Source organism: Corythoichthys intestinalis, chromosome 1, assembly GCF_030265065.1.
Source record: "Corythoichthys intestinalis isolate RoL2023-P3 chromosome 1, ASM3026506v1, whole genome shotgun sequence".
Lineage (NCBI taxonomy): Eukaryota > Metazoa > Chordata > Actinopteri > Syngnathiformes > Syngnathidae > Corythoichthys > Corythoichthys intestinalis.
In genome coordinates, this window is record NC_080395.1 from 69,365,869 (window position 1) to 69,380,121 (window position 14,253).

The window sequence follows — 14,253 nt, forward strand, 5'->3', positions numbered from 1 at the left end:
GCGTGGGTTTCCTCCGGGAACTCCGGTTTCCTCCCACATCCCAAACACATGCATGGTAGGCAGATTGAACACTCTAAATTGTCCGTAGGTATGAGTGTGTGCGTGAATGGTTGTACGTCTCCTTGTGCCCTGCGATTGGCTGGCAACCAGTTCAGGGTGTCCCCTGCCTACTGCCCATAGTTGGCTGGGATAGGCTCCAGCACCTCCGCGACCCTTGTGAGGAAAAGCGGCATGGAAAATGAATGAATGAATAAATGGAATAATCTGACGCATTAATCTGTTAACTAGTCTTAACACTCAAAACAAGATGGAGAAAAGTATTTGACTAGATTTACTAAAAATGATCTGATTAAGGCGTCATACATTTGCAATGTATACAGGACGGGTTAAAAAGGGAGAAAAAAAACCTGAAAAAAATTAACTTAGTTCTTCTATTGGCACATAGTCTGACAGGTAATTCTATCTTAAAGTGCATATGACACCAAAAAGCATGTTTATTTAATGTTTCACGTGGTGTTTTATGTTCCTGAATGAAATGGACCGCTTGGATGTGTGTGGAAGCAATCGTTTTATATATTCAATTTTTAAATTCCGCGCCATGAAAATGAATGTCTTCCTGGATTGAGGAAGAATGTGAATGTGACATCACCCGGGTCAGCATCTCACAGTAGAGCATTGCTTTATAGCATGCAGATGGACTGTTGATTCAGCTGATTTTACGGATTCATACGTTTAATTTTTTGCATCACGCTAGCCAAACGGCTGCAGAAAAATGTTACTGCACCAGGGAGAGGCGTGCGAGCGTTTTTGGGGTTTCAAAAGGTTCCCCTTCACCGGCGGATATTGGCCAAAACAAGCCCTACACTGTGGGACCATATGACTTACGTGGAAGTGAGTAAACATCGTGTTTTCTATTATGTCAAATACTGGGATCGTTTTAATATGAAGGTGGCTTGTATTTTGTGGCTGACATGCTCCTTGTCCACTCGGCCGACGACCGGCGGCTTGTCGCACATCCCCCCGCCAGGAGAGCACTATACTCGGCTTATTGCCCTCTTTGTGTGCCCGGTGTTCTGTCAAATTTTCCACTCGATCAGAAATTGCAACTTTGTGTTAAAATGGTCGTGAATAGAGCGATTACAAATAAACACTACAAACATTCTTTAAACAAAGGACTATTTACTTACGTTTGATCATAGATGGGCATGTAGAAAAGCTCTCCTCAGACACATTCTACCATGTTAGCTGCACAACAACTGCAGCCGCTCTCCTATGACTCTCTCACTGTTTACGTCTTCGCCGTGTAGTAAAGCATTATTTTGCCATATTCGTGTTGACCATTTGGCAGCTAAGCGCTCCTCCAACGTCGGCCATTTTGTCCGGCAGTTATTGTCCCCGCAAACAAGCCCTGTCCTCAGCAGAGGAACGACGAGGTCTAACTTGCTTGCCGCCGGGCGGGTTGCCGATCAGCGAAGACAATCGACAATCCCGCTGCCGTGTGAAATGATCCGGGCTAGTTATGTGTGATTTTCCGCTTCGAAGACTTTGAAACATTACTCGGTTCGGGTTAGCATGTCGGCTAGCTGTCACGCCTCTTGGTTTGTTCACATTCTCCAAAGCTGTGGTGAGGAAATAACAAAAGCCCGACCTACTATGTTGGCATAAAATATCGTTCGGAAGGTGCGACAGTAAAGGTGAAGTCGACAGTTTTGACCATTATGGAATCTCAGTCAGGTTTGATGGCTGCCGAGCCTGGATAACCCACTTCAAATCAGACAACAAATTTTCAATAATATGGAGGTCTGGGAACTGAGACGGCCATTCTAGAACGTTGCACAAGTTACTCTGCATAGATGCCTTAGTAGATTTGGAGTAGGATTTAGGGTTACAGTCTTGAATTATCCAGCCATTGTTCAACTTACTTTGTCACTGACTGTGGAACACTGTTTGCAATAATTTTGGTATTGACTGGAATACATGCGACCTTCAACTTTAAAAAGATTGCCAGTCCCTGCGCTGGACACAGAGCCCCATAACATGATAGAACCACCACCAAATGTTACTATGGGTAGCAACTTAGAAAGTGTTTATCTTGGAATGCTGTGTTCTTAATACCACATGCCTCGTAATGCCCAAATAACTAAATTTTTGTTTCATCAGGCCACAGAACCTAAGCCCAAAATGAGGCTGGTTTATCCAAATGTGCTTTAGCATAAATCCAGCCGCTCTGTGGCATGTGCACAGAAAAGGCTTCTCTCGCATACAACATCTATTGTGCAAACATTGCCGAATAGTTGACTGATGCTTAGCATACCATAGCATAGCATAGGATAGCACAGGACAGGACAGGACAGGATCTTTATTAGTCATTGACACCAGCTTTCACAATGACAGCGAAATTGTGTTTGATGAGTGAGCATCGCACCACCTGCGCCACCAACTTTTTTTCTTCTCTTTTCTTCATGAATTACAGAGCAGTTACAGAAGTTACAGTGCACACATAATATACAACATAGCAGGGATATGACACAACGCCCAGGTCACGTGCATGCATTTTTTCGTACGAAAAAAAGGAAAACTACCAGTCATGGCTGGAAGGGGGGGGGCATGTCAGTGATAGTAAGAAAAGGCAGTAGCGGACTGGGGGGCGGAGGTTGTGTGTGAGTGTGTGTGTATGCCCCAGTGTATCAGTATTTGTACGTGTCTGTTGACAAAATCAAACGCAAGAGATAGGGCCATCTGTACGACTCTCTACAGGAGAAGAGAGAGGTGGAATAAGGGTGTTCGGGAAAGGGAAATGAAAATTATAATCAAATTAAGCCATATCCTTCACCTCTTGATTTTAGCCTCCCTGTGTTCCTATTTGGCGAGATCTGTTACCTCTCGTGTTTAGAACATAATAATAGTATAAAAACGTTTTTTAAAAATGTATAAAATAAAATAATAATATGCATTATTTCATTTACAGTAAAAATCCCAAGAATTATATGTTGTTTATTAAAAATAATAATAATAATAAACACGTAATTTGAAAGAGTCGGAGATTTGTTGATGACAAATCACGCCCCTCCCCAACATAAAAAAAAAAACAAACTTCGGGGGCATCTGGGGAGGGAGCAAGCAGCCAGGATTAAACATTAAACATTATTAAACATTATTTCAACGTGCCAAAAAGAAAATTGAATTTACAGGGGTTTTTTCCCCAAAAAAAGGAAGATTCAAAATGAGTCAAAAAAGCAACAACCGGCGAACGGGGCAGCTGCAGCAATCATGCTAACGTTGAGAAGCAGGTGCAGCAGGAGGCTAGTGCCGCAGCAGCTAGCCAGGTTCACGGACAACCAGCCAAGCAGGAGGCTACTACTGTGGCAGCCGTTGCCTTCGTTGCCTAGTTACCTCGCTCGCTCTGTTCAGCGCACCGCCCTGCATGTTTTCAAAACAAAAATGTTTTCTTCAGCAGCAGAAGCTCAGGACACCCCACCTCATCCTCAAACGGGGAAACATATCCAAAAAATATAGTGGAGCGGGAAGAGGGGAACCCGTGGCTCGATAGAGTCACTGATGATTATAACGCGAACTGCAAGGCAGGCAGGAAAGTTTTGCAGCGTCTCACGGAAGTGTAAAACAGCATGCTGCAGGGGACCTCCACAAACGGAATATAAGGTCCCAGAAGAGCCTTCGTCACAATTATTTGTACCTGAAACATCCCCTGAGCTTGATTTGGTATGTTATTATGCTCTTGTATATGGATAACGTATAGGCTATATTTATATTTACCTTCATACATCTTGCATTGATAGGATCATAGCTAGGCTATTTCAGTTGCTACTATGGTTGATTATTTTCAGGAATGTTGATTTTTTTTTTTTTTTTTTTTACATGCATTTATTATCAAAATGGAGTGAATTTATGTACCCATAAAGAACATCTTTATTTTGTTACGCTAACTAATGCTCCTCATTTGGAATCAATCCCAATAGATTAACAGCAAATAAACACTGAATAATCAGTCCTATCGCGGATATATACTATCTATTGATTGATTGTGAATTTGACATCATCCCACTCCTACCCTCTAAATTACTGCAGCTGAGGTGACACAGGGATACCACACAGTAAAACGTAGCCAGCCAGAGCTACAATAGTGCTGACTGTAGACACAGGCTCAATCAGAAGATTTTTATGCGATTCCAAAATGGTGAAGAAAATGACTTTGGGGAGAACAAAGCAAGAGGCACTGTTGAAACAAGTACTGGGTCCAAAGGCAGTGGGTGATGTGCTCAAGATCCTAACGTCACCCATCCCATTCTCCATACAGACCGATGCCTCGAATAAATTGAGCAGGAAGATGCTTCCCCTTGCTGTCCAGTACTCAGTCCAGAGTCTGGGCTCACCAACAAAATGCTGGACTTCATAGATAATGCAGAGGAGTCAGCTGCTGGAATTGTAGCTCTCCTGGAACATTCCTTTAAGAAATTTGGCTTGTCAATGGATCACGTGACCGGATTCAGTGCTGACAACACAAATGTTAATGGCGTACCGCAAGCAACACGTCACTTCCGCTCATTAATATTCATGACATTAGCTACTGTTGCTAAGTAGGGACAAGCGACCATTTGTCCCTAATAGGAAATGAATGGAAATCGTGTACGAAGATGTTTAAAGAGCTAAACCTACCAATTCTCTCCGAAAATGATGTGCCTGGTGCCAAATTCACTGGCAAAGATGTGGAAGAACATAAAAATGTTCAGTTAAAGAGATGGCTTTAGTGTTGAAGGCTGAAAAAGACAAAAAAAAAAAAAAAAAAAAACGAGCCGACCTAAGCATAGCTTTAGCTTTTTTTAATCGATGCGACTGACAATGATATTCTCCTGTTTCAACAAGCTATCCTTTACCATCAGCCCTGTCTTTCTTATATATCCTCTGGTTGTCCTACGGCTCTGACCGTTCTTGGGGGTAATTTAGTTAGCTTTGTGTAGCGATTGCAAATGCTACTCAGTGACAGCCAACGAACACTTTTAATTTTTTCATTGACAACAAATCTTAATCCTATAATTTACTTACACTTCCCCTTATTAAAGTTGTCTTTATTATGTATATATACATATTAGGGCTGTCAAAATTATCGCGTTAACGCGCGGTAATTAATTTTTTAAATTAATCACGTTAAAATATTTGACGAAATTAACGCACATGTCCCGCTCAGAAAGTATTCTGCCTTTTGGTAAGTTTTACAGCAAGACTTTTTGGGCTGTCCAACAGCGAACTCTTGTGGTCGCTTTGCGACATGGTTTGTTTTTCTTTCAGTTCATTATGGCTGCACGACGTCTCGGGCTGATAATGTTGTGCTTATATGATCCTTGGACAAGATTTGTCCGTAAGTATGGTTGTTGTAAAGAATGTACATATTATGTTAGTAAGTGAAATGTTATATTTTTTGTATGAGACGCTTTTTGTTTATGTTTAGTGAACCTGTATAGTGTGCTAAGCTAACGTTGTTGCTAATGCAATGCTTGTGTACTTTTTTTTTGTAGTTTTACCACGGTCTAAAGAGGACAATGGTTTGAGGCCATTTTATTAATAAATCAGATGAAAAAGGAAGAAGTCTAATTATTAAAGCGTCGTTCACTAGCTGTCTAGCTTTGGAAAAAGTAGACGCTTCGGAGTGAGGACAGCATAGACAGATATAAATGACAGTAGAGTGAAATGCCCACTACAGTCCTTTTGTACCGTATGTTGAATGTATATATCCATCTTGTGTCTTATCTTTCCATTCCAACAATTTATTTTACAGAATATATATATAATTTACAGAAAAATATGGCATATTTTATAGATGGTTTGAATTGCGATTAATTGCGATTAATTACGATTAATTAATTTTTAAGCTGTAATTAACTCGATTAAAAATTTTAATCGTTTGACAGCCCTAGTTTTAATATAAAATTACTATAACTTGTAACTATAACATTTATCGTTTAAGAACTACACGTCTTTCTATCCGTGGATCACTTTAACAGAAAGAATGTTAATAATGCCATTTGTGGATTTATTGTTACAATAAACAAATACAGTACTGATGTACAGTATGTTGTATGGATATATCCGTCGTGTGTCTTTCCATTCCAACAATAATTTACATAAAAATATGGCATATTTTAGAGATGGTTTGAATTGCGATTAATTACGATTAATTAATTTTTAAGCTGTAATTAACTCGATTAAAAATTTTAATCGTTTGACAGCCCTAATACATATATATATACATATATATATATACATATATATATGTGTGTGTGTGTGTGTGTATATATATATATGTGTGTTTATATATATATATGTGTATATATATATATACAGTATATGTGTATATATATATGTGTATATATATATATATGTGTATATATATATATATACGTATATATATATATATATGTGTGTGTGTGTATATATATATATGTGTATATATATATGTGTGTGTATATATATATATATACACATACACAATTGTCAGCATCAGAAAATGTGATCCTCCTGTATTGTGTCTAAAATCAGTCAAGTCACCCTTAAGGCTCTTTGCTGATCTAATGATAGTGATGTTTAGTGATGACAAAATGTACAAACTCTGGGGGTCCAATTGAGAGGAGATGTAGTATTGGGGGGGGGGGGGGGGGGGGGGGGGTCAGAAAATCAGCAAAGAGCCTTAGTGGTGACTTCATTTTAGACACAATAGGGAAGATCACAATTTCTGATAGGTGCAGATGTGGCTTACAGAAACTGTCAGCATCAGAAAATGTGATCCTCCTGTATTGTGTCTAAAATCAGTCAAGTCACCCTTAACGCTCTTTGCTGATCTAATGACAGACCCCACTTCCCCTAATACATATTTTTTCAATTGGACCCCCAGAGCTGAAAATTGGGTTAATCGGCTATCGCAAAAGTGCAAGTGTCAATGTTACAGCCCCACCTACAGTTGGGGAGGATCACAATTTCTGACAGCCACATTTGACCCTATCAGAAAATGTCATGATAAAGTGTACAGACTTTGAGGGTCAAATTGAGACAAGGTGTGGTAGGGGGGAGTAGGAATAGTGTCAGGGGATCAGGAAAGAGCTTTAAGAGTGTTTTGATTGTTCTTAGACACAGTAGAGGAGTATCACTATTTCCGACAGCCACATTTGCACCTATCGGAAAATGTAATAATTAAACATACACCCTCTGGGGGTCCAGTTGAGAGGATATATAGTAGGGGGGAGTTGGGATGGTGTCAAAAGATCAGCAAAGAGCTTTAAGAGTGACTTGATTGTTCTCAGACACAGTAGAGAGTATCACCATTTCCGACAGCCACATCTGCACCTATGAGAAAACGTGACACTATAAATATAGTATCTGTCCGCGCAAGTTGATTCGGTCTACACATTTTTTCCTCCCGAGTGTTTGGTTTCCGGAAACGTATGAAGAAAACATCCTTTGTGTGTCGATCATTCATCAATCATCTTTTTATTTATTTTTTTTTTTTTTAATTAGTAGGCAGGAAATTGTTGAATTTCACGTTGATCTCAAGTCTTGACAACTCCATGTAAAATGCACATTTAATATGTTTGTGTGATATTGTTTTTCAACTATGTATTGCAGGAAAGCTTGCTGATCGATAAAAATGAAGGATGAAGAGTAAAAAAGAAACCCTGATCGAGGGCGGAGATCACTGCAGTAATGTGCCATTTTCAGAGAACATAAACAAAGGAAAATTAGCCGCCAAATCCGAATGCAGTCGCTCCAAACTTGTGGAGGGTTCTGTTCTTGCACAAAGACCAGTGCAAAATATCAGAGACTTTATCAGAAACGGAGGAATAGCTGCAAAAACAATGACAAATTGTTGCTAATTGTAGTTTGTTTTTGTAATGATTTTCAAATCGGTTATTGTGCCTTTCATTTTGTTGTAATTTTAAAGCTTACTGCCAGCACTTGTATTTTTTATCAATATTATCTGAAACCTGTTGTTTGAATTAAAATTTCTAGTAATTTTAAAGCTTACTGCCAGCACTTGTATTTTTCATCAATATTATCTGAAACCTGTTGTTTGAATTAAAATTTCTAGTACACATTGGCTTTATATGTATTTTATTATTTTCATATTTTATTATTATCTAAGATATCATTTTTTTCATTGGGCCAGATATGGTTCAATAGTCTGAACAGTTTTGTGTATTTTATTTTTATTTAGCACTTGGCCGATACAGAATGTGCTCCTTGCCAATTCCATTCCTGATGGGGCGTCTGTAAAACAAATTGGTAACCTGAAGGAGTTTAATTAATACCTATTTCTGTCGGAAACCCTTTTGATCTAGACATTCACAAACATTCAATGCAAAACAGACAGCACAAAATAACTACTGTGCAAAATATTCCAATAAGTATATGCATACAGAAGAGTAGACGATTTAATACACAAAAATAAAAGGCACACGATACTACACTTATTTGAAATAACATCACCTGAGGCACTTCAAAAATTTCAGATCATTTAGGTTCGATTCGGGGAGAGTTGCTGATATATTTCAATACAAATATTTTTTTGTAATTCATACGTCAGGGTTCCTGCACGTCCGTAAATAGTCTTAAAATGCCTTAAATTTAAAATTGGGATAATCCTGGTCTACAGAATTGTGTGACCTTCCAAAGTGTTGAAGGTCACAGTGTTCGGCTGTGAATTGAGGCCTAAATACTAAATTTGGGATGCTGCTTTGAGCTAGAGGCAGCCCTAGTTATAAGGTGTCCGGGCTCTCCCTTAGACATAAGATGAGAAGCTCCGTCATCTGGGAGGGGCTCGGAGTAAAGTCTCTGCTACTCTGCATTGAGCGAAGCCAGACGAGGTGGATCGGGCATCAGATTAGGATGCCTCCGGGGTGCCTGCCTGGTGAGGTGTTCAGGGCACGTCCCACTGGGAAGAGGCCACGGGGACGACCAAGGACACGCTGGAGAGACTGTCTCCCGGCTGGCCTGGGAAACCTTTGGGATCCCCCAAGAAGAGCTTGATGAAGTCGCTGTGGAGAGGGAAGTCTGGGCTTTCCATCTGAAGCTGCTGCCCCCGCGACCCGACCTCGGATGAGCAGGAGAAAGTAGATGGATGGATTCCTGTTGATATTGAGTCACTTCCTTTTCAGTAACTCAAAATCAACCGGAAGTGACCTGTCAATGCCCCAAAATCAACAGGAAGTGACCCGTGAATACCTCAACAGGAAAATAAATTGACCAAAAATCAACAGGATATGACAGCAAATTCTCCAAAATGAACTCGTTGCCTGGCATTGGCTACAACTGACAGCATCAGACGTCCAATCCGTTTTAAGTGGGAGGGTGGCAGCGAATGAACGGTTCATTCGCTGCCACCCTCCCACTTTAAACGGATTGGATGTCCACTAGTGATAAAGTCATTCCTTTTCTCTTGTAGAATATCCTAGAATGATTTTCTGACCCATGTATCGATAATGGTTGTATCGCCATTTCGTTAGATCAGAGGTTCCCATTCCTAGTGCAAAGTCTGCAAAAAGACTTTTAGTTTGGAACAATGGGGCTCAAAACCGTCGAATCGCACATTAGACGAGAAAAGAAAAATCCTTTTCTTCATGAGAAATTGTTGTGAGATGTTCTGGTCTTGAATGATATTTTTAAGATCTTAAAAATGTCTTTAAAATCATTAAATTTGACTTTTGAAAGGGTGCAAGAACCCTGTATGCTGAAGAGCATATGTATAAGAATTAAATTCTGCAAGAAATATTTGAAAATATAGTGTGGATTTGGAAACCATTTGATTCATGTTGATTTTGGGGGGCATTTTAACTCATTTATATGGATGTCTCGCTAATAACTATTTCTTTCTGGTGTGTATTTTTTAGAGATGTCCCGATCGATCGGGTCCGATCACGTCATTTTGATTCCCAAGTATCGGAATCGGCAAAAAAATATCAGCCATGCCTTTTTTTAATTTTTTTTTTTTTTAAATTAAATCGTAATTGTATTTAATGTTACAGACATAATGTTTCACTCTTCCAGATTCAAATATTTAACGCAATTAATGCATGCGCTGCATGACCCACTCACGCATTGTTACGCTCAATCTGTAATAGCGCCGTTTTACCTATACAGAGAGATAAAAGGCAACGTAAAATGAGTAGAGTGAATTTTGGCAGCCTTTGGAGTCTTTTTTTAATTAGCTAAAACCCTACAATCCCTCTCCCTACGATTAGAAATATCATGGGAAGCAATGTGGGGAAGCAAGGTAGCAATTGATCTTTATCTTAACACCTAATGTTATTTGCCAACGCAGAGAAGATATATCAATTGGTAGCACTACGCACAGTAATTGTTCCACTTCCCATCATGCATTTGGGCATATATCAATTGGTAGCACTACGCACAGTAATTGTTCCACTTCCCATCATGCATTTGGGCATGACTACAGTATCATTTACTGAAAGCTCAACAAATAGACTAGATGGCAATATTTAGTCACAATATACAAAGTCACAAGTCTTTCTATCCGTGGATCCCTCTCACAGAAAGAATGTTAATAATGTAAATGCCATCTTGAGGATTTATTGTCATAATAAACAAATACAGTACCTATGTACTGTATGTTGACTGTATATATTCGTCCGAGTTTTATTCATTTTTTTCTTAATGCATTGCCAAAATGTATATGATCGGGAAAAATTATCGGGAATGATTGGAATTGAATCGGGAGGAAAAAAAGCAATCGGATCGGGAAATATCGGGATCGGCAGATACTCAAACTAAAACGATTGGGATCGGATCGGAAGCAAAAAAATATGATCGGAACAACGCTAGTATTTATGTTAATTCATGGTAATGGGCTGTACCTTTAAAGTCCCCATAAATTAAAAAAAAGACCCCACAAACCACGTTTGTCAAAATTGGTCCTGTCCTCAAAAAACATCATTTAGTTAGGGCCCTGTGTATCGAGTTCTAAAGGGTTTATCTGAGATCTGAAGAGAGCTAATTCTTTTTTCAGTTTTTTTGGAGTACTTTGGTTTCACTTTCGTAGCTCTACGACCTCAGGAAAGGGTAGTCCATGTAAACCACCACCGGGCCTGTTTGAGAAATTCGTCCCCATACACCATATTGGCACGTGCGTGTGTGTGTGTGTGTGTGGGGGGGGGGGGGGCAGATTCAGCAAGTAAAAAGGGGTAAATCTAAGTCTGAACATACACACAGACTACTTTTCATTGTGTCAGTGTCATTTTGTCAGTGTTGTCCCATGAAAAGATATACTTAAATATCTGCAAAAATGCGAGTGGTGTATTCACTTTTGTGATACACTGTATATGTATACACTTTGTGTTTTTCCACCACGTACGATTCCATGGTCCAGGATGAACTCACTTATTTGCATAGAAACAATACCTCTAATAGAAACTCTGCCTCACTCATACCCAGAGAAGGAGGCTTTTTCTCTTGATTCCATCAATGATGTGGTGCAAGACCTGTGGTGTTTTCCAACTGGACTTTCTTAAATAATTCTTTCCTCTTTTTGCCCTTAATTTGATACTGTATTCCATCTTTTATGTATTTGTATTGTTTTATTTTCGCTCCTGAATTGTGTGTCTTCATCTTCTGTACATTCAAAATTAATGAATTAAAAAAACCTGTAAAAAGAGCTGGGCAGTAGTGACGGGAAAAGTCGTTCACCTGAGGAAACGAATCAATTCCGGTTCGTTCAGTAAAAAGATTCGTTCAAACAAATCGTTCAACGAATCGTTCGCCCTCCTCATCCCCCCCACGCACAACTGCCCAAATGAATCGTTCGGTCAGTGAACGGGAAGTGACGTTGCCAAACGAATCACCAAAAGACCGCTTAGCATACTGGACTGTCTCAGAAAATTAGAATACACAATATTCTAATTTTCTGAGACAGTCCTGTACATTAATCCACCATTTAAAGCAGGGGTGTCCAAACTTTTTGCAAAGGGGACCAGATTTGGCGTGGTAAAAATGTGGGGGGCCGACCTTGGCTGACGTCCTTTACATAGAACAATATACAGGACTGTCTCAGAAAATTAGAATATTGTGTATTCTAATTTTCTGAGACAGTCCAGTATATAACTGAACAGGAAGGCTTGGTCCCTCCCCCTCTTGCACAGTACACAGGCTTTTCATTCGCCACTCTCTTCGTAGATTCAGAAGTGAGTGACAGACTGTTTTTCTGTTTTTTTTTTCACTGCCTCGTCTTTGCCGGCGCCCGGGTCTCCCCAGCCACTGCAGCAATGAGAATTTCCGCGTCTATCATATTTCTATGGGATCAAAGCCATGGCTTGTGCTTGCTTCACTTTGATATAGGAAACGGTTAAACATTTCCCCCCTTTTTTTTAGCACAAACTTTTTCAATCACGCTAAATTGCGTGTACGCTCCCTTCCGTATTCGTAGCTTAAACGCGTGTTTACGTGAGCTGGCTGCTCGTGAAAGGTATTTGTTATACCAAATCATTTTGGCTGAAGAACAAATAAATGTGGAATTTAAATAAACTGTCTTCGCCTATTTTTTCCGGTTGAGTGAGATTTATTGCACACAAATAAGAAAATATAAAAAATATTAATAAATAATCAATTTATAATGTATATTAATAAATATTAAATCAGCGTTATAAATAAAATTTATTATTATTATTATTATTTGGCTTCTCTGACACGAAAATAAATAAATAAAACAACACTCGAAAAAATATTACCTAAAAATCGTGTTGAAATGTCATTTTTGCACTGGTATTAATATATAAATAATCCCATCAACTCCACGCAGTCATCCCCTCCCGATCTCAGATCGCCAAATGCTGACGAAAAAAGAATCGTTTGCTCTTTACAATGTAACCATTCCACTCTCATTGGTATGTTAAGAAAATGGAGACATACATGCATATATACACATCCTACGTCCCCGCGTTTAATTTTTGGACGCTTTAGTCGCACAGGATGGACTGATGGACTCAACGTTAATTAATTTGCGCCCCAACCCGACAAGCTGTGACACGAAAAAGAAAAAAAAAAACTCGGAAAAATATGTCATGAAACTAACGTTTCATAGCAAATCGGTATTATGGTGATCATACTAAATAGTCATTTTCCATGGGCACAGATTAGATAAATTTCGCTGCCATGAAGTCCAGCTAGAGTCTCTTGACAAATTTCTCGCCCGCCCACGTGACGTCTCCATAGCTCAGCCTTATCGACTGGCAAAAGTTTTAACGTACTGTAAAGTGGATACAATGTCGTCATATGTAGTCTCGAGTCTGTTGAGAAAAGCACAGTAAACTTTGCTCACTGTGTTTATGTGGTGATTTTGGTGCATTTGAGTAGCATATGATAGGCTCAACATGAAAGAATATGTGATAAAGCCCTTTCCTTTCAGTCCTTAGCTCGTTCACTGCCGCAGCGCTGCTGCGTGACTGCCGGTGTAGGCGCACTATAAATTAGCGTAGCAGTCTAGCAGAACGAATCATCTAAGCATTCTCGGTAGGACGGAGAGTCAGTGAACGGGAAGTGACATAACTCAGTCTTGCCCCCTGCCTGCACGCTGGCTGCTTATTGGCCACACGTGGAAGTGAGTGACAGACGCCCTGATTCTGTTTCCGCTCCCTCCCCTGCCCGCGATGAGGCTGGCGTCTGATTGGTCGTGTGCTATGTCAGTAGACGCTGCCGCTTGCTCAACGCCCTCCCACGCAGATAACAAGGCAAGCCCCAACTTCATAGAACGAATCAGTGCAGAAGGTGATTAGTTCGGTCTCGTTCACCCAAACAATTCGTTAAAAAAGAACGAATCGTTCACGACCGATACAACACTACTGGGCAGCGATGCCTCGGTACGGACTTTGTGGAACGTTCCCTCATTAGTCGATACTCTTGGAAGGCTCGGGGTACCTCGTTACAACACTATTGATTCTGAAACTTTTCTGTTTGAACTCCTTTTTTCCCCCTTTATTAAAAATGTTTGTACTAAGCCCTGTCTGCCTCATCTGTTTTCATGCATTTGGTTTCAGTATTACTTACCTCCTCCTCCTCGACCCCTGACAATCCCAAAACTTTGTTTAACTGAGTAAATTATTTATGTTTTTTCAATCATAATAATGAAGAACAAACACATTAAACAAAAATAGCATATTCACCTTTTTCAGTGTATTAAAATTATGATGACGTTTAGAGTGTGGCACAGATTGAGCAAGACTTTTGTATGATGCCAAATAT